The sequence below is a fragment of the Strix aluco genome, chromosome 2 (genome assembly GCF_031877795.1).
Source record: "Strix aluco isolate bStrAlu1 chromosome 2, bStrAlu1.hap1, whole genome shotgun sequence".
Taxonomy (NCBI): domain Eukaryota; kingdom Metazoa; phylum Chordata; class Aves; order Strigiformes; family Strigidae; genus Strix; species Strix aluco.
The window spans coordinates 102,207,454-102,221,896 of NC_133932.1; positions in this window are offsets into that span (position 1 = coordinate 102,207,454).

Consider the following 14,443-nt stretch of genomic DNA (forward strand, 5'->3'; position numbering starts at 1 on the left):
AGAATGAGGAAACACAGAAAAAAGTATGAAGGAAAGCATAGGAAAAAAATAGATAAAAATTGTATATATCATGTTGAAGCTGTTATAAGTACAAGGAAAACCAAATTAAATGGTTGGATCAAAGTACATTTTATGGAAAAAAGATCTATAGCATGATTTTCAGAGTAAAGTTTTTCACAGAAGTAAAAGGCTTTGAGGGACTTCCAGTATTTTAAGATCTGTTGTTCCTAAGGGACTGGCTCCAAAGTTGAGTGTAAAGTTACATTTCTAGAACTTGTCATTATAGATTTAAATCATCTTCATGTTAATTGTTTGAAAACCTGCACTTGGTTTACAGTTCTTGTAGGAAGTGTTTTGTGAGCACAGAAGCATCGCTGAAACAATTTTTTTGAAGATGTATTTCACTTTCGTGTGTCCATCAGAGAGTATAGCTGAGAATCTAGACTTAAGGTGAAGCATATTTAAGGCTGCACAAGAGTTACCTGGCTCCATAGATAATGTGTATTATCTAGATGATGTGTAGGAGCTGCACACACGAGGTGAGTGGTTCATAGGAGACTGCTGAATTAAACCTGACAGTTGGATTCCCTTTAGTTGTCAGTGATCCAGCTCCTGCAGATTCAATTAGAGGTTTGGGTTCAATTAACCAGAACTTTCATGTGAATCTCCCATGTTCTCAGAGCAGAACCTTATTGCCTTCCTGAGCAATTCTTCACAGGCATGTAAAAGTCACGTCTGGCAGCAAAACTAAATGATTTGACAGGGCAAACAAGACCTTAGTTTTTTCACAGGGGAAATCAGAAGTATAGTTGAGAGAGTTCAGGGCCCACACACAATGTGTATAGGCTTATCTGAGCTCAGTGTTGGCATACAGGATATCTGGCATCTAAGGTCAGATGCAAATAGCACAGCAACATCACTTACCTAATTGTTTTTGGGTCATACTGAGCCAAGTACCCATCTGGAGAGAGGGAGGCAAACAAAGGGCTTGTTTAATCATGCAGCTAAGTGTTACTAACACAGGCAAAACCAGTACTAAAATATGGATAGCAGTAACCTTATTAGCCCCTGAAATTGCTCTGAATAGAGTAAACCGTATTGATTATTAATGTTCACAAGAGTCAATGCCCTTTGTTCCATAGAAGAGACCTCAGGGAAAGGAGTATTAAATGATAATTATTGGTCTGACACATCCAGAAAATAGTATCTTGTCTTTCCCAACTCAAACACTTCATAGAAACAGTGACTGAAACATAAATCACTAGGACCAGTTCTCACCCAATGCTTCCCTCCCGACCTATTTCTCTCAGAAACTGCACCACTGAGAGACCTTAGGTGGATGTATGAGTTAGAGTACATTGCACTTGTTACAAGGGGAATATTGTTGTGGGCATCTAACTTGGAACTGAATGTAAGGGAAAATACAATCTTCATGCTATTCCAGCCTTTAATTGCAGCCAGAATTCATATTCCCCAAAGGATATGAATATGATAAAAAATTATGCTCTTTAAAAATTTACTAGAAAACCCACATTTTATAAGTTGTTACATTCTATTGTTAAGGTTGAGCTAATTTGTCTGCGTAAAGAAAGGACTCAGATATTTTGCTGTGTGTGAAGATTGCACTGTAATTTTCCTTTTTACAGCTGGATATCAAAATGTGACTTCTGACTCTCTATTTAACTGGACCACAATTTCTGAAGTGTTAGGCATGAAAACTAAAGATTACACATATTTTAAAGAATATCTCTATCCTATCAATATAAGTATCCCTTGAATTTGGGGAAAGCGAAAAAACAGACACTAACAGGCATAAATGCCAGTCAAAGCACATAACCATGCATCATACTGCTAGAGATTGTCACGTACATTTTAATGCAAGGTACACTTGAGTTTCCCAGTATATATACTCATAGGATCTGATAAATATTGAGGATCTTTGTCCCGGAAATTAAGAGAACACTCGATGACCATTAGGGGAGTTAAAGGACTATGAAACCCTCACCTGTTAGCAAGTTGGGAGGTGCCAGAAATGTTCAGGTGACATTCATATGTTCAAGTTATTTCATATCACCATCCTTTCATAGATTTCCCTAAGGACCAGGTGCCTTCAACATTCAATGTGTGTTGATAGGCATAACTTTATCATCTTAACTTATAGATTACTCTGTGAACACGACTGATTGTTCTCCTTCCTGTTTTTCCATATAAACCTTAGAACAATAGTAAAGAACAGCTGTATAAATAAATTATATGCTCACTGAAATGAGTAGAATTTACTGAATCCCATGAACTAAGGCCCATTTGAATTTTCAGTTTCCACTGGTTTCAGTGATACTTAAAACAAGCTTTTAAAACCTCAGCCCACATTTAACTGCCCTTCTACTGATCAGAAGCAATTCTTGTGCTAACTTTGGTTGGACCCATGGGATATACTTGCCTTTCTCAGTTCCTCACTTCATCACACTTAAATACAGTGATTACCTTAGTTTTCTCAAAGAAAGTTAATTCTGAAATAAATTAGTCTTCATGTTTATAAGTTGCTTTTGTGCATCAATGCAGAAGTCTTGCTCCTCTTTACATTCTTCTGATTATTTCTGAGAACAATATGCTTAGACTTGTTCTAGTGGAGCTGTGTTAGACCAGTGTTCCCTCAGGGTTGCCATCTTCTTCATGAGTGTTTGAGATTATTCTCTTCTACTGAAATAATAAAATAAGAAAACTTAATTTCTGCACATTTCTCTTTTTCACTTGATACTTTTGATTTTTCTCTATGATGAACTTCTGCTATTATTTTTCTCATTTCTGTAAAGCATTTTTCTTCAAGTCTTGCCTTAATGAATAAACTGTCCATTCCTGTTTTCTTTTTCAACCTATTCCAAAAGACTTCCCCCCAAAGTGTCCTTTCAGTTTCAGAGTTTTTAACTTTTTTCTTAGTCTTGAGGTATCATCACGAAGTCATAGTACTGAAAAGCTAAAAAAGATCATATAGTTCTAGCATTCACTTTTTGAGTATTTTTTAGACTATGTCAAGAATATACCTAGTATGAATTACAGACAGTCATCTATCATATTAGCAGCCAAATCAGAAGCATAAATGTAAAAATATGGCTTTGTTGATTGTTCTTTAAAGAGAACAAAATTATTGCAAAATAGCAATATACATATATGATAAAAATAAGATCAATGGTTTTGTCTTTAATTAAAAAGGTTATTTTCTGTAGGTATTTTGTTGGTTAATATATGGTCCAGTCATCATGAAACAGTTAAAAGACAAGTTCTCTAACTGAAGCATCAAGCTGAAAACAGTATATCCGAAACACAGATGACATAATTCATACAGTTTTGATAAATAACTCATAACTTATGTAAAAATAGAAAATTAGAAAAGGAGTTCAGTATTTTATATAGAGGGAGAAATTAAAGAACACATTTAACCTAACATAATGGACACACTTTATAGTGGATTGTTTTTATAGGTCTGAAAAACTTTTGAGAGAAACAATGATAGTTTCTCAGTGTAAATTAAGAGATCACCAACAAGTTTATATCAAATCATATTTGATATACTGATTTCCTTCTCCCTCAAATTCATTGAACTTCCATAAATATGAACTAATTTCTTTTCAAGCATATGAGGTTATATCAGTGAAAATGTCTGCATGTTAAATAATTTTATAATTATATTGTAAAAAAGAAATGAAAATATTTTTCCTTGATAGATAAGATTATATGTATTTTCTGTTTTTAATGTAAACATGATCAGAATTGAGCTTTAATTGAATATTTCCAATATTCATTGATTTTAAAAATGGTTCATTGATCTGAAAAAAAGAAGTTATTTTTAGAAAAATTTACTCTAACAAAACTCTGATTCACCGTACGTCATTGAAACTTCTAAAAAGAGTCACCACGTCTTGTCAAGAATTTAGCAAATAACAACCATATAAAACTACCTATTAAACTGCTGGAATGGTACCCAGAGAAATCTCACTCACCTCTTTGTAAATAGCTGAATTACAGCAACTATTTAAAAATGCCAGGTGAGGATCTAATCAAACTTTTGCACTTCTGCATGAAGAAAAACATTCTCCTTCTACAACATCCTCCTAACAGTTAAAACAAGGAAGAAAAGGAAAACAGTGAAACAAAAACATTCTTCATTACTGTATATTACTTTTCCAGTAAACTTTAACATATCCATTCAATAAAATTGACCAAAGCAGAGGTGAAATAAATACTTTAGTAAATAGTTGAAGATGCAGAATATTCTAATACTGTCATTTCTACTCCCTTGTTATTATTCTGGCTTTCTGAAGGGGGAGAATGGGAAATGAGATGGGTGGAACCAGGATAGACTACGAACAGACTATATACATATATAGACTGTAAACAAATAGTCTTGTGCCTGTGGTTACTAATAATCTTCTTCCAGGTGTGTGTGAGAGAAAGGGAAAAGATTATCTGGGCTGAAGATGACAGAGACACTAGAAGAAAAATAATTGTCCACAGACAAGTACCACATACTTAACTATTGTCATAGTATCTCCCAATATTACAAATAAATTCTAGGATATGTTTAGAACTCTTGGACTTTGTACAATATCTTTTAGTTATGAGAGGAGAAGGCATAATGTAATTTTTCTAAAGTCAAGGGGAATTTCACTGTTCACTGAAAACAGGGGTTTGATCCAAACTGCAAATGTTCACTAAAACAGAACAAGGTTGTCTGTCAGTAGAATCCATGCAGTGTTGCTAGTGTTTATAACTAGTTAATATTTTTGACTAAATGAGGGATTTATTCAGTGTGGAACTTCCTGACCTGCCACATTCATTGTTGTGCTGAGAATCATGCTGCTTACCATCAGTCACCTTGCATACTTCACCTGACGAAGCCTGGTAGGATGCTTCACAACAATGAGAAGCCAGGCTAAGAAATTTACAGTAATCTGTTCCTTGAAGAGGAAAAAAATGTTTTTAACAGGATTTTTTTTTTGGGGGGGGGGGGGGGGGGGGGGGATGGTCTGGTTTTTTGTTGTGTTTTTTTTTTTTTTTTCTAGATTTTGCTTTAGAGGAAAGGGCATCAGCTGGCTGAACCCTAAAACACATACCATGTAGTTCATTACCACAGAAGGGGCTCTGTGAGGTACCATACCTCCTTGGAATAAAATACATACATAATTCTCCCAGTGTTCTCTGAGACACAGGAAGAACATATCTGAAGCACTTCTGCATGGAAGGCTTCAGCATAGCCTCCTGCCTACAGCGAGGAGCTATGCTAAGCAGGGGCAATGAAGTGGAATTAAGGGCTGGAGCACTGTGATACTGATGTATACCTGTAACAGGCAGACCATGGGGGTGACTGCTAAGGAAATAAAAAGACAAATTGGGAAAAAAAAAATTACTAATAGACATCGAAAGAAATTATCATAAAATAAACAAATACAATGCAAAAGGAAGATTTGTACTTTAAATATGTATTAAAATTAATGAGGTGAATTTTCTCCTTAATTCACAGGTGTACTGTTACATTTTGAAGCTGGTATAACTCTGTCAAGTTCAACATATTCAACCATTCATAAATTTAGGAGTCATGGTCTCCCGCACTAGTTTTTTTTCTAACATTGAAAGATCTGATTCATCACTTTATTATTCTAACTTTAAATGTAGCACCCTTTCAATGGAGTAAAAGTGGAACAGTCTGTCTTAAATCAGGTTCCACTATATTTTCAGTATGATGAAAATGCTAGAAAAGAGGTTTTGTCTAGTTCAACATTAATGCATTCCATTTCTCTATGCAGACCTGAGCACTCACAATTTCTGTCAGCTATGGTTTGCTCTGGACTTTTTAGAATCAGGTTCTATGTTAACAAAGAGTCAAAAATTAGTTCTGGTTAGTAATTAAAAAGTAAAGAAAAAAGTAGAAAAAGGAAAAGAAATGTATGCAGAGTAACAGCGATGTGCCATGGAAACCACTCTGCTGTAAAGGAGTTAATTTGAAAGTTCAAGACAGCTGTGATTCTTTCTGTCTGCCATATCTCTTTTTTCTTGTCAGTCCACTCTTGCATAGTAGAAATTTCTTTCCACAGCCAATGCAGTGTGACACATTTTCCTTGCTGCTTAGCAAGTGCTTTTATTCTATATAGTAAGATATGTGTGATGCTACAAAAAATCATGTACTCCTTTTACATTGATATTCCCTCTATATTAGAGATTAAGTCAACATTAAGGTATAACAGTTTAAAATGCAATTAGGAGTAAAAATTATGAACATGCATAGTTTTATCATCTATTACTTCTAAACTATCAATTTAATCTATTTTAATTCTTCCCTTAATATATTAAAGATGCAAGTAATGTCCTTACTGCCCTGAGTTACACTAACATTTGTTAATCCCAAAAGAAATCCAGCTTCAGTAAAAAAGTACCTGTGCAAGTAAGGTTGAATGTCTTCTCTGAAAAAAAAGAATATTGGTTTCTTATACATCTGATATTGCTATAATATAGAACTTGTGGTATTTGTAGAAAACAATTATTTCTGAAGATTCTAAAAAAAAAAACTATTATAAATTCAGAAAAACTTAATCATCCTCAGCAGAACTAGTCTAGATTTATATCACTGTGATTGTGATTAGAATTTATCCTAATCTTATTTAATAGCTAACTTACCTAATTGTGGTCTACTACTCTTTCATGTAGTCTTTTTTAAAAAATTGTAATATCAGAATTCCGGCTCTTGTTTTAGAGAAATGAGATTGTCAGTCAGATTCTAAAGTGTAGGTAGATGCCTAAAATATTACAGAGGCCCCAGCAGTATTTTCAAAAGCCCTCAATCTCCACTGAAACTAATCAGCATTGAAAACTAGTCTGGAAGCGAGAGTACACTCATGTGCCATGAGATTATAGAGTGACGTTTACTTTCCCTCTCTCTAAACCAATGAATTTTTAATTATTCCATGAAAAGTAGAGCAGTTGCAAAAGGAAACATTTAAATGATCTGTACCTTGTTTTATTTGTCTGCTGCCTACAACATGAGGTAAAAGACTCAAGTTTCAAAAAGCTTGTAGAATAAAGGAGTAAAATTGCAGGGCAGGAAGGACAACAGATTAGAAGGAACCTGACTGTTCAGACTTGAAAACAGAGCTGATTTTCTGCTAAGGGAAAGGACACCAGTAGTCCCATTCCTGAATGCTTTATGAATTTTACCCTAAACAGTCATTAGATAAAAAAGAAACACAGGTTATTGTGGAAGAGGCAAGACCCATTTTTAAATAAAAATTGCACGATTTTTCTAAAAGTGGAGGATATTTTGATCTTTGCATTTTTGTTTCATAGAGGCACCTTCCTGTAAACCTGAGATATAGGCACCCAGATTCAGGAGAGGAACAGTTCATCAGATATTTCCTATATGCAGTCTGCTTTGGCTATTATCCATTCTACATTTGCATCCCATCTTTCTTATGTTTGGTATCTTCAGGTGAAAATTCATGTGCTCAGCTCAGTGTTGTGAACTTTACTACCAAAATAAAGCCCACACTTCTTTGATGATGAGCTGGTTAGTGTCATCAAAACTAGTCATCCTTGGAATAGAGATAAAACCATGATTTCACAAATAAAACTGAAACAACATCACCATTAGGAATCTTATTTGACATTAACTTACTTAAATTTTAGTCAAATCACTTAAATCACTTACATTTTAATATCAATAATAGCAACATAATATATAACCTGTGTCCTTGTTTCAGACGGGATAGAGTTACTTTTTTTCCTGAAAGCTGGTACAGTGCTGTGTTTTGGATTTAGTGTGAGAATAATGTTGATAACACACTGATGCTTTACTTGTTGCTAAGTAGTGTTTATCCTAAATCAAGGATTTTTTCAGTTTCCCATGCTTTGCTAACAAGGAGGTGCACAAGAAGCTGGGAGGGGCTGGCTAGGACAACTGACCCGAACTAGCCAAAGTGATATTTCATAACATAGTACATCATGCCCAGTATATAAACTGGGGGGAGTTGGCCAGGAGGGATGGATCACTGCTTAGGTATCAGTCAGTGGGTGGTGAGCAATTGCATTGTGTATCTCTTGTCTTCTTGGGTTTTATTTCTCTCTCTCTTTTTTATTATATTCCTTTTAATTACAATAACAATTATTGTTGTTATTATTATTATTATATTTCATTATTGTTATTGTTATCATTATATTTTATTTTAGTTATTAAACCATTCTTATCTCAACTCATGAGTTTTACCTTTTTTTCAGTTCTCCTCTCCATCCCACTGGGAGGGGGGAGGAGTGAGCAAGCGGCTGCATGGTACTCAGTTGCTGCATGGGGTTAAATCATGACACCCATGACCAATACATGACTGCCAATAAGAACTGCAGGCCTGCAAGTAGTTGATTCAATACATGTCATCACAAATCTGCTGTGCAGACACTAAGTTGAAAATGTTTTATACCTGTGAAATATACTGTGCCTGAATAACATGGTTCTATATCACACGTGCAATACATCTGTTGCTTTGAGGACAAATAAAACTGACTGAACATGTGCTGCTTACTGCAGAGTTGCTCAGTATGTCATTCTGCCATTATACAGGATTTCTGGACATCCAAGAAACAGCATGATAGATCATCAGTCAGTGCAGTAGGGCAGTGGATTATCAAGAAAAGCAGCACCTACAAAAAGATGTGGTATTGACAGGTGAGTCAGTGAATTATTCTAAAATTCTCTACAATGTATCTGTACACAGATTCTGAGAAATGATACTCTTTCAAAAATGATTCACTTTCATAACTTTATATGTCTTTATTTACAGTAAGACTTCTCACTGGTCAGAACAGTACTAAGGAAATAAGCAAAAGGACACTCCTTTGAAATACAAAACATCAGTTCGTAACAGTACAGAAACTTCTATATATTCATATGTTAGGAGATATGGATTAAAAATGTTTTTATAATAAATTAATCATTAACATAATTCCTACATAATACCTGCATACATATAACATTACCTACATATGTATCCTTGCTTTGATAGAGAATCCATTTTAACTTCTTCTACCCATCTAAGAAATAAATCAATTCCTGTTTATATACTCAAAGTATTCAAACTTTTCAAGTCATGCATGTGGAGATCACAGGAAGAAAATCATAATATAATACAAAGTAATGTTAACAGACAGAACAAACAGAGAAAAGAACCCAAACAGCAAGCAGAATAAGAAAAGCAGAATTTGGACAAAGAATGGGAAAGACAAGCCTTGATTAGATTAAAAGAGGAAAATGACAAAAAATATGTGATGAGCAAAAGAGAAGAAAACTGTTAATAAAACCAGATACAACCTATGACATGTTTTCTTTTAGGATAAGAGAGAACAGTCATCATGCAAGCAACCATGGGCAAAGAACTGTTACAAGAAGGTCGCTGAGAGCTCTGATAACAAATTATGTTGCACTAGAATGAGTAGGTGGGATGCTAGAATGGCTGGTACTTTGGGAGACATGGGCCCACTTATAAGTTTCTATACAGCTGAATACAAACAACAGTCAAATCTGGTTATATTTAAGGGATGTAAGATTAAGGTTTAACAAGATCAAAACTTTTCAAAGTTCTCAGTGAATTCTATTGAAAAAAAAGAGGGAGGGAGGGAATAAGAAGGGGAAGGAGAAAGTTTCAGACATTTGAATATTTAGAAATTAGGTAAAAATTTGAAAGAACTCAGATCATCTAAAGAGTTTAGTATTGCTAAACAACAATAATCTTGTCCTTTCAACATTATTAGTTTAGATTCTGTCTTTCATTATGCTTCTAATGGCTTCTGAAAGCCTTCATTTTAAGCAACTAAGGATTTATATGTGAGGCCTGTGCACTGCAATAAGTATTACCTTGGAATGTGTATATACTTTTTTTTTTTTTTTGCATACGTGTGTGTGAGGGCATGTGTGGGTATAGGTGTGAATGTGATGTGTGTATGTATTTAGCTACAGACAAGGTCTGAGTGACTAAAGTTCTGAAAAGTCACTCCACTGACATTCCTCCCTTATCTTTTTCCATGTGAACTATAAACAGCATGGATTATGAAAACAGAAAAGAATCCAGGGTTAGAACCAAAACTGTACTTTTACAACTTCACATCAAAGTAATTTAGAAAGTTGCTTTGCTATGAAACTGCCATAACTTTCTCATCTAAATGCTATAATTTCATGATAATTTCTTTAATGTACCTAAACGTAAGCATACTAGCTCCATGTGCATAGCTATTCATATAAATGGTGATGCAGCTATTTATATTGATACTTAGAGTGAAAATCATCTCACCTAACTTTAGTTGCCTATAATGTGGAAGTCTACATCTGAGACACTCTCCCTAAAATCTCTTTATAGTTCCTCCAAGTGAAGCAAAGAGGCATTTTTTAGGAAGCAATTTGTTCTTTCTATTTTAAGCTGAGATTAATTGTTCCCTACAGTTGGTTATTTCTCTCTCTATAGGAGCATAAAGGAATATATTAAGAATGCTTAGGGAAATTAGTTTTGGCATAGATATTCAGAAGAAGTCGACATTTAGAGAGAGGAAGCCTGCCTTCAGATTCTGCATAGACAAACATAACAGAAAAGGCTGTGAAAGTTAAGAAATGTGCTTCCAATTCTGTCTTTGCTTGGTAAGTAGGAATGCCATATTTGAATGAAGGTTTTAGCTAACAAAGCACTGCAAACATGTTAATGAAGAATGTTGTCTACAGGACACATATGTTTTTAAAGGTTAGCACAGATCAGTGACTCAGGTTTCTAAAGAAACATTAATTGTTTTAAAATGTTTTTTAGTATAAAATGATTTTATCAAATGGTTTTGCTTCTTGGTTTCTCAGTTATGATTTCCTCTTTTTGAGCAACTTTAAAGTTGCAAAGTAGGTGGAGATTATATAATTTAAGTCTTATTGGATGGGATTCAGTGCAAGACACATTTGTATGTACATGCGAAATAGGTTTCTGAACTTCCACTATGGCCAGTGGAAATGTTGGAAGTGTAAAATACCCGCATCTACATTTAGGAATATTAAATCTTGAAGAGCATCTATCTCATGACTATGTTGCCAGTGATTAAATAATATTGAAAATTATGGCAGATGATACTTCACTAGATTCACTAATATCTACTTCAGAAAGCCACCAGGGCCAGAGTAGCTGGATATCTAGTGTTCACCTCAGAGCTTTTAAATGTTTGGGGTTATGTCATTTAGTTAAGTTGGTATGCAAAGTTCTTTGCAACTGTGCCTGTTTCTAGAAATTGAAATTTCATAAGAAATTTATAATCCTTAACATGACTATCAGTGTCATTGGTTTAGTAAACACTCTGTCTAGAAAATTTTCTACGGTTTTTATGTGTGTTCATGAACAGGTACATTTTAAGAAGCAAACACAGCAAGCTAAATAAATCATCATATGGGCACATAACTACCTGTTTTAATTATGCAACTCTGATTTATATTTCTGAACAAATGTGTCCACAATTTTTCTGGTTTTGCTCAAGGAACACTTAACATTTTTCCCCAAGTTAACTAAAGATATAGCAGTGTCACTTTGGTTCAGAAGCTATGCCTACAAACAAATGTTTGTTCAGAAAATAAAATAATCAACAGAACATATATTTTAAAAAGAATGTTGTTCAGTTTTCCCGTTTTGCTCATATAATCACACAAATCCTTTAACTGTGACAATTCAGTAGCAAACGCATATCATATGAAGGTATGTTTTATTGTCATCTCAGTACACTGAATTCAGAGCACGGTAGGAGATGTGCCAGTTGCAGATACTGGAATGAAACACTGGTGATAACTATCAACAGGTGCCTGCTACAGAGTGAAACTCCTAACACCAAGCAAATACAAAGCCAACCCTACAGCAGTTCATTAGTAAGTATCGGACAATGGTGTCTTGGGCATAGTTTACCTTCCCAATTTTTCAAGTGAAATTTAAAGCTTTTGAATCTCCAGTTAACAATATTCTTTTCTGTTATAGGGTGTCATGATTATTCTAGTTAAATTGACCATAAAAGAAACAAAACATGGATGCTGTTTCAAGGAGAAGATTTTTAATTTAATTGTATCTATACTGTCTACTGAGGGCAGCTCTCGGGTATTCTGAATACTGCATGCGCAAGTTGTATAATTCATGGATGTTACAGATCAGCTGACCTCTACTTGCACAGGATATAGGTTCTGTATATCTAATGACTTACTGTGCTGCTAGGTATGTCTAAATATCTAGGTGCAGTTGTGTAGACTAGAGGTAAGTGGGAAGCAAATAAACCCATGATTACAGCAGTTTTGGAGGTTGTCCTACACTCAGAAATTATGGCAAACTTACTTGTTTTAATTTTCAGAAGAGTCATTTGTAGGTTTTAACTTAACATTCCATTTCAGAAGTTAAGGAGGGTTAGCAAATAAATTAGTTTGCCTAAGTACAACACACTTTTGACACTAGAACAACTCATTCAAATACTTTAGTGATTGAATAAATGTCTTATTGTTGTCCTGGGCTGTATCTAAAGAGTATTGTCCTCTGTCCCACTGCCTTTTTCCATGGAGGATAACAAAAATATATTTACAGCAGTCAGCAACCTGATAAAAATACTCAGACATGACAATGAAGTGACTGAAGAAACAGAATTACTTCAGCTATGTAAAAATACCCTCGCATTCAAATAAGTTCATCATTTCAGCACAAAATGGTATGCTCTTTTTCTGAGACAGTGAGGTTTCTTTACTGGAAATAAGCTAGCTCCCTTCAGGCTTGTCAACTGAACAAGACACATAAAAAGTATAACCCTATTCTGAATCTTAAAATACCTTAGCTGAAATTCCTTTAACAGTTGAACTTCTTTGTCTACCAAGGGATCTGACTAGCATCGTTACTGTTAACAGTGTTACAGACATTTTTACAAATACTGAGCAGATAATACCCAAAATAATGTTCCATTCACCAGATAAAAGGCTGTATAGGTGCAGATACTTCTTGTATCTGAATTTAAGGTGTTATGTGAAGCCAGGGAAAGTAGCACACTGACTGGTATCAATGGGAGAGGACACTAATCCACATATTTTCACTACTCAAACTATTGATAAATGTGTCAGAAACCAGTCACCCCAGTTTGTATTCTGTAATCATAGCTGGAAAATCCCTCTTCCACAATTTAGACAGTTTATCTAAGTCCATCAGTTGTCCATTCTTTTACCAAGTGCCCCTATTTCAAATGATGTTTGAAACATTCAGATAGCTTACACAAAGTAGAGCCAAATTAATAGAAATAGTTAGAAATTAAATTAGAACTTAAAATGTTCTAACACAGAGGACCTTTAACTTCACCAAGCAAAGAACAGATCGTATAAAGCATTGTCACAGAAGGGGGTCAAAACTCTTTTCCTCCACAGTGTCTCCATCCTAGTTCTGAAATAGTTTCTAGGTAGTGCACCCCACTAGCTGCTCCAGACAGCAGGTTAATGATAAAAGAACAGAAATAAGGCTGAGACTGTGCTCTGACCCCTCTTCTTTCCTTTTTGCCCTCAATGCAATACCAAGGAAATGGCAAATGGGCCATGTCACTTTAACACTGAAACCACACACTTTGCAAAGCTGAGCTGCTTTACTACCTCTGACCTGACAATACAACTTATTAAATATGTGCCAATATAACCCTTGAAGCAGAATCTTGAACATCACAATGGTCAAGGTCCCCCCTGTCACATAGGTTAATGTCTTCAGTCCCCTCTTTCATCATTTACTTTGCTTTAATAAGATCCTCTCAGTATCTACATTCACTACAACCTTTTTGATTTCAGTTCTGCAGATAGCACTTGTAATTTAAGACATCCTCTTCAAAGGTCTTGCTGATGACCTCAGTAAGCACCTCCGAAGGCGGTTCCTTAGTGCTCCTGTGGTTGGAAATCTATTAAACCTGAGTCAAATGAATCTTAGCCTCTAATAAATGAAAACTAGAATGAACCAACAATCTAGGAAACAATTCAGTGCCATCATGCTATCCACAGACTACAGGTTTATATTTTCTTTTGATGTAGGTTTTTTTTTACACTTGAAATGCTCAGTGCCCTTACATGAGTTTTATCTCCAATTATTCTTGCATAGAAGCCATGAATATCTAGCCAAACATAATAGTGCTTCCCATACAGATGAAGTGCATCTATTTAATTTCTTCCTTCAGAATAGATATGAAGAGTCATTTTATCTCCACGAAACTGACCTTCAAAGATACAGTACATTGTTAAAGATCCATGCAGGGTACAATTAAGAGAGAGAGAAATAAGAGACATCATCCTCAGGATCAAACCCAATACATTCAATACTATTCTATCTAGCCTGTGAAAACAGCAGATGGATAAATCTGAAATAAATATTTTTTACCTGTGAATAAACGGAAATGGTTT